The sequence below is a fragment of the Sardina pilchardus genome, chromosome 8 (assembly GCF_963854185.1).
Source record: "Sardina pilchardus chromosome 8, fSarPil1.1, whole genome shotgun sequence".
NCBI lineage: Eukaryota > Metazoa > Chordata > Actinopteri > Clupeiformes > Clupeidae > Sardina > Sardina pilchardus.
This window is the reverse complement of record NC_085001.1, coordinates 15,627,539-15,635,542: the sequence shown is the minus strand read 5'-3', so window position 1 is coordinate 15,635,542 and position 8,004 is coordinate 15,627,539.

Genomic DNA, 8,004 nt, shown 5'->3' with positions numbered 1-8,004 from the left:
TTCTAGATCTTCTGACTAAGTTTACTCTACTTATCCAAACTGACGACATCACCACTGTCACTAGATATAAAGCAAACATTGATTTTCACTCGGTGCTATTCACTGACCGTAAAAAAGTGTCATTAGTAGCCTATGCAGTATGCACCTGTTCTATACAGTCTGGTATGCACTGTTGTTTGTGGCTACCTAGACTTGCTAGCTCGATGTGACACAATATTGTAGCGCGGCTCGGATATGCTTGTTACATTCATGCAAGGGGGAAATGTAGCCTACGGCTAAGATGGTTATAAGCAGCCTGTTGTCATAAGATAGTTGACGGTTACGCATTATATAGGTGTACTAGACTAGTCAGCTGATGTGTTGTGGGATAAGGGGTTTATGTTACGGGATGCCACCCATGTTGTGGGATATAGCCACGGGGATCTTAAACAGGCCACTTCCATGTAAAGTCATTCCTCATATTCATCTGGTAATAAACATTTCCTAACAGAGTAATTCTTGCCTCGTCACAATATCAACTCTCCACTAATTCCGCTTGGACTATGCATTATACCTTTCACTGCCTCACGTCTGCCAGGTTCCAAACTGTCTTCCTAACAGCAGTTACAATCAGTATTTTTGTGATAGGCCTAACAACAAAACAGCTCAAAGTTTAAACCAACGATGCTAATCGCGATTAGCGATTAGCGATTAGCCATTTAAAATGCAGAGCCTAAGGAGACCTCTCCAATTCAGAAAAATGCATTAAACTAAAATTGGACAACGTTGTTATGTTTCTTAAACCTTAGGGTGGGTATGATAGCCTATAGGCCTAACGAAATACGTTGTCTATGGCTATGTCTCATTCCGCCCACTTCTACCCTTCGACCACTTAGTTTTAAGTATATAGTGTAGATAACACAAAAAGTCAGTGCACTGAAGGTACCCGGATGACCCCCTAAAAACGGTCAAAAAGTTCAGTGTGTAACGATGGACCCTACTCCCACTAAACGGACGCCATCTTGACTAAAAAGCGGAAGGGGAGGGACCAAGGACGTCGTGGAGGTTTTTCAAATTTGAAAACAATGGCGGACAATTCAACCGAGCCTGTATCGTCGCAGGTCTGGTTGTCTCTGCTTTCATAAATGTAAGCAATGGTGGTAAAACGAGACATTGTACTGTTGTCTAATGCATCACTTACATGTCCCTCACTGACTGAAGCCGACATAATTATTTGGCGAGTTAATTAGCCTAAAAGTTACAGGTTAATGCTACCTAGCTACCTAGCACGTTCAGCCAGCCAGCCACTGGGATGAGCATGTTATACATGTTAACTCTGGTATTAATGTAAGTAACAGCAGAAATACAAAACGTTTACTGTTGTCTAATGCATTAATTACATGTAATCACTGACTAAAGCCAACAATCATTAGTAGAGTTAACGTAACCTTACATGCTAATGCTACCTAGCTACCTAGCACGTCACGTTTGTAACGTTCATTCCGCCTGTCATTTCCTGTAAGTGTGTTAACAAAAGTGTTGATTTTGGGACAGTACTAATCATCGAAAGTGGGCACTACGGCAGTAAGTGGTCAGTGCACATTCTCAGGGCACTGACGAAAGTAGGCGGAATGAGACATAGCCAATGGTTATTTGAGCAAGCTAGCCAAGGTCTAGCTAATTTATCCTGGCTGTAGATAAAGCAGGATAGGCTATGTTTTCCCAATATGTTAGCAATTAATAAATAAATGCTGAGATGTTTGGCGATTTAATTGACATTTGAAAGAACAGTGTGCTAGATGGACCACAAGGACCAGTGTTAATATGTGAACAGTATGATGATGATCTGACAGCTGTGCTCAGCATACAGTCAGTCAGCTGTTTGCTGATTTTAAGTATTTCAGCAGTGTGTGCACAACTTGTTGACAGCTCCGCCCATGTCTCAGCTAGCCGCCGCATAGCCGGCTCGCGTGCTCACTGCAGTCGCCCCGGGAATATGTGTACCCTCAGGGGAGGACAATTGGCAGCGTAAATCACCTCGGCGATTAGCCGGCTATCAGTGAGTACAATCGGGACTAGCCGGCTAAAAGCCCGTGCATCGCCGGCTATCTGTGCAGTCAGTAAACGGCTACAGTTAGCATAGATATTCCACATCTCCCCTTACACTCCTGTTCTGCTGCTCGGCCCTGTCTTTTTCCAACCACCGTAACACAACAACCAACCCAGATGGCAGCTCTTTTCTTACCGCACACACACACACTTTGGTCGTTACCCCAGTGCGGTTGTTTACTGGAGTCTGTCTTGTCGGCGAACATGAAATCAGTGCGTGTCAGATGGTATGGACAAGTGCCTGTTTGAGAGCTAATCTTATGGGCAGTGATTTAATAATGGTTAGTCACCACCATCATCATCATTAAGAGAGAGAGAGAAAGAGAGAGAGAGAGAGAGAGACTGAGAGAACAAGGGTCTAAGACAGTCCAAAGCTGTCTGACAGTTCCTTTGGAAAACACAGAATCTAATTGGGTTGTGGTCACAGCCTGTTGTAATTGGAAGGCAAATTCAGATTCGGAGTCTGGCAAGAGCGCTGCTGCACAACATCTGACAAAGTTACAAGCCTCCGTGTCTCCCACCTATAGTGCGAAAAAAGACCCACGTACAATTCAATATTCCAAATATAAACATGACAAAATCTGGGTGTGTCTGTTTAAGTGTCGCTGAGAAAATATGTCTAAGCCCAAAAATTCACATGGGATAAATTTCACACAGCATTTAGTTTTATTGCTATCCTGTTTGGCAACCCCAATAAAATATTCCTATGCACTATAGTTAGCCCGAGCCTCCTTAGAACAAAGAGGCCGATTCATGGAGCCTTTTTCTGCTAAGTGGACAACATTAGGACAAATATGTCCAGTGAGCCTGACAGCTGGACGGCGGAGTTTTAATTCGGTTGGATGTGTAATTGCGTTAGTCGTATTTTGTAAAAATCAAGTTTTTTGAATCTGACACTTTCCATTAGTTTCTCTCCGGGCTCTATGCATAATTTGGAGAAACAAAGAGCAGTAGTACTGCTGCTGCTGCTGCTGCTGCTGGGTTGGGTTGGGTTGGACTAAACTGGGTGGGCTTGAGAGCTCTATGACCCAAAGCAACCAAGCCCTAACATACTACTGAGGCCTGGGGATATTTCTCTCTCTCTTTCTCTCTCTCTCTCTCTCTCTCTCTCTCTCTTTCTCTCTCTCATTCTCTCTTTCTCTCTCTCTCTCTCTGAGCAGCATACAAACTTCAGCCCGTTCAGAGTCATCAATAATTTGCGCAGGGACATGCACGGCGGCGCGTACCCGGTCCTGTTTGACGTGCCGTCAAAGCCGTATCGATGACATCAAGAGAAAGTGGCAAACCGTGCGAGCCGGTTGTCTGGTCTACCGCACGGCTGCTTGGCTTACAAAAGAGCCACAAAAGTGGCACCTTTCTGAGCCGTTTTCCACCCCAGCAGCTGGATAAAACCCCTGGCCCCCTTTTTTGTGGTGTGGATGACAAAATGGGGAGGTGTGGTGAGGGGGTGGAGGGGAGGTGTGTGTCTCTTCTCCGGGACTGATTTCCTACGTTACTTGAGGTGGGGTGGGGTGGAGTGGGGTGGGGGGGGGTGATGGTGAGCCTGTGCAGCCGAGAGATTCTGGGCTGCCCCAGACAGGGTTGTTTCTGTAAGGATCAATGCAGGGATTACGGCCAAATCCCTCTTTTCATACAGTCTCTGTGAGCTGTCACCCGCTGAAGCACTCACAAGAAAAAAGTGGACAGAGCAACAGCTGGGATTATCGCGTCAAAAGCCTCTGTCCTCGGCCTCTAAACGACGCAGCGCTGGCGTAGGTGACATTTTGGAAGTGTATACGCTTTTGTTCCGTTTTTTTGTTTTGCCACAGATGTAGTCTGCATGAAGACATGGCAAATTTGTGTTTGTTTGCAGCATACCTCTCTTTCAATAAAACTAACACATAACTGTACTGATAGCGGCCAATTTTGCCTGAAGGCCTTTTCACTGAAATCTATTTTATACAAAAACAAAAGCGGTGATTGCAATAATTAACGACTAATAAATAAACTGCTAGAAACAATAAACGCGTTCCCTGCCTACCCCTCTGTTTCTACGAAACTCAATAAGTCAAAAAATAACAAAGACATTTCTCACTTGGTGCTTCTCAGGCAGATGTTTTCACAGTGATACTCGCAGCTGTCAGTGAAACTAATTCATGTTGAGCAAACCGCTTTCAAAGCCAATAAAAAACACACACCTGATGGCATTATTCCAAGCATGTTTTTTTACGACTCGGAGGCTAAAACGAGCTGTCCAGCGGAGGGGTATTTCTATCTGTCTGGGGCGAGGTGGGGCTGATTAACCCAGCAGAAGCCTGTCTCTACCTCCTCATCACCTCCTCGGGGGCTCCCTGAGCTTGGCTCAGATTCCCGGAGGTCTGCAGCATTCCACAGACACATCTGTAATAGACCCCCGCAGATCGGAGGACGGAGGCCGGCCAAACAGTGAGTCTCTCTATATGACTCTATATGACTCCGACGGCCTCCCTGAAAAACTGTGCAAACCCTTCTTCCTCACTCTCAATCTCTGAGTACAAGTCTTCCCATCGTCCGTTCCCAACGGCCGACTCCGAAACCATTCCAATATCACCTTGCTTGCGCAGCTCTGTCGACTCACACACACGGGACTGTGCCTGGGCCTCGGCCTCGGCCTCAAGAGAGAAGCTAATCAAACGCAGGCCATCTCGCTGAGAGGATTTCCCTGAACCTCGGAGGCCGTACCTGAGGGTCCCCGTTCTTCCTGCCTCTCATGTGACGAGAGGAAGAGCCGTGCTGCCTCGGCGCCAAGTGCCTTTACCCGCCCACCCGCCCCTGAGCATACAGGGAAGTCGTTTCCAGTCGCGCTGACAACACGTTGTAACACTGGGAGTTTAAAAAAAAAGGGGGTTATTTCAATAGAGGCAACTGCGCCTAACACAAGCCTCTTGCGTAATTGGAGCGTTTGTCTAAACAAGGCAAATTGATTGGAAATGGTAGGATTTCCCTGCCATGACTCACCAGGCTATAAAACACCGCTCCGTCATAGTTGGGTGGTGCTGAACTGAACTAGAAATAAATCACTTTCAAAACCCTTGTAAAGTGCTGTGTTTCTGTCTTCCAACAATTTGGGCCATGCTGACGTTGCTACAGAAGACCTACAGTACATCTGAAATCTGAAAAGGGAAAGTGTTTGATCTAAAAGACAAATCGGAAATTAGTTTCCTTTTCACAATGAAAAACACCAAAACTATGTAAGTCACATTTTTTATTACACCCCACGATAAATGAACAAACAGTAAGTCACGTTTTTAAAAAATCACAATTTACCTACTCTAACAAACTCGGATCAAACTCTGTGTTTGTGCCAAGTGGCCCAGAATTCCCTTTGTCTTGATTCATAATCCAGCTGAAACCTCTTGGGAAATTAAACTACAGAAGCACATTCAACTCCAGTGAAGTCATGGACGGGTTGCTTGGTCTACTCGCGCTCAGTGGGAAAGCCCGCGGTGGCAAAGTCAACAGCCAACAGTTATGGGCCTAATTGTATTTACAGTGAGGCAGCTGGTTTGGATTACCGCGAACCAATGAAAATGGCCAAAAGCGAAAACAGACGGGGGAGACGCTAAAGCGCTGGGACAAGTGTTTGTGAGGGGGTACGCCGCGCCGAGCATCACCGGACGTGCGTGCTCTCTCCCCTCATGGGTGTGTGAGTCTGTGTGTGTGTGTGTGTGTGTGTGTGCGTGTGTGTGCGCGCGCGTGTGTGTGTGTGTCTGTGTGTGTCTGTGTGTGTGTGTGTTTGTGTGTGTGTGTGTGTGTGTGTGTGTGTGTCTGTGTGTGTGTGTGTGTACTGTGTGTGTACTGTGTGTGTACTGTGTGTGTCCGGGTCTGTCTGAATTTAGGCGGACACCCCTCCAAACGCAAAAACGACCTCCGGCCTTCTCGGTTCACCTCGCTCTCCGCCCCTCATGACAACGGGCACCGCCTGCCCCCCCCCCCTCGCCCCCTCGCCCCCTCGCCCCCTCCGCCCCCCTCTCCCCTCTGCCCCTGTGGCCGGGCAGCAGCGGCAGCGGCGGTGATGGTGATGGCTGAGCCCGGGTGAGCATGTTAAATAGAGACAAACAGTGGCGGGCACCGGAGCAGAGCGCCAGCTGTCAGCATCTGAAATACTTTCATTATCTTTAATGAGAAACCACACCAGCCCTCGGGGCCAAGGGGGGGACCAGGGAGGGAGGAGGAGGAGGAGGAGGAGGAGGAGGAGGAGGAGGAGGAGGGGGAAGAGGAGGAGGAGGAGGAGGAGGAGGGGGAAGAGGAGGAGGAGGGGGAGGGCGCTTTTAATATACACTAACTGTCAGGAGCCACTGCTTGTATCACACACCACCGTGCAGGAATGTGTTTACACGATAGACACACGTGCACGGACACACAAACACACGTGTGGGCACACACACACACACACACACACACACACACACACACACACACACACACACACACACACACACACAGACACACACACACACACACACAAACGCACATATATACAAATACAGGGTCATATCTTAAGGGTGGCAATGTGGCTTTAACTTATATCAATTCCAAATGTCCCTGAATCTAAATGAGCTGTTGAGCTGTCTACACACATTCATTACTGTAGTATGCATTAGCATGTAGAGGAAGCCAGAGTGAATGCATCTGAATGAGTGATGCCAGCTAGCTGCTGCTCTGGTGAAACGTCACCAGTGACCACCTACACAGGTGGCATCAGCACATCAGCACATTCATATTAGAGCTGGAGCATTACTACATACGTTACACACATAAATACATACACTCGGATGTCACACGCATAGACCCCCTCTCAGTCTCTCTCTCTCACACACACACACACACACACACACACACACACATACAGTACACACACACGCACACACACACACGGGCAAACATATCCATAGGCTTTCTCTCTCTCTCACACACACACACACACACATACTGTATAGGCAAACACATCCATAGGCTCTTTCTCTCTCTCTGACACACACACACATACACACACACACGGACAAACACATCCACAGGCGCTCTCTCTCTCTGACAACACACACACACACACACACACACACTCATGAACAAACACATCCACAGGCGCTCTCTCTCTCTCTCTCTCTCTCTCTCTCTCTCTCTCTCTCTCTCTCTCTCTCTCTCTCTCTCTCTCTCTCTCTCTCCCTCTAACACACACACACACACACACACACATATGGGCAAACACATCCACAGACATCCTAAATTAAACATATGCAAAATCTGTGTTTACTTTAAACAAACTATGGATGCTCTTCCCAAGATAAAGTTACTTTGCTGCCAAGCCATAAGCCTCTGACGTAGCCCAACAATAACAGCGCCAGGCAGCGGGTCAGGAGGCCGACACCTGAGTAATGGCCGCCCATCCCCTCCTATCCCCTCGCTGGAATCTCCAGCCCGCGTGTCCGGCCTTGAGTTATGACGGGCCGGGCCCTCCGCTCTGATCCGCAGGACTGATAGCGCTGCTACGTCCACTCAATCAATCAGCGCAGCCACACAGCTGCTGCAGCCACCGCCACCACCGCCGCCGCCACCGCCAAACCCTGCTGACTCCAGCGCTACTACGACCGCCTCCGAGAGGGCCGGCCACAGAGTCCGACCCGCACTCACATACCTGGTGCCTGACCTCACCTGAACCTGAAGTCACGGAGGGCGAAAGAAGATGGCCATCAATCTTTAGAGAGAGAGAGAATGCAAAAGAGAGTGAGAGAGAGAGAGCAAAAGAGAGTGTGTGAGAGAGAGAGAGTGAGAAAGAGAGTCAGACATAGAGAGAAAGAGAAAGACATTTTTTCAAAATATGAAGCACACCTCACTGTGGCAATAACAGAACAGGCGTGAGTCTAAACACTGTTTACAAAACACGCCGAGGTTTCAGTT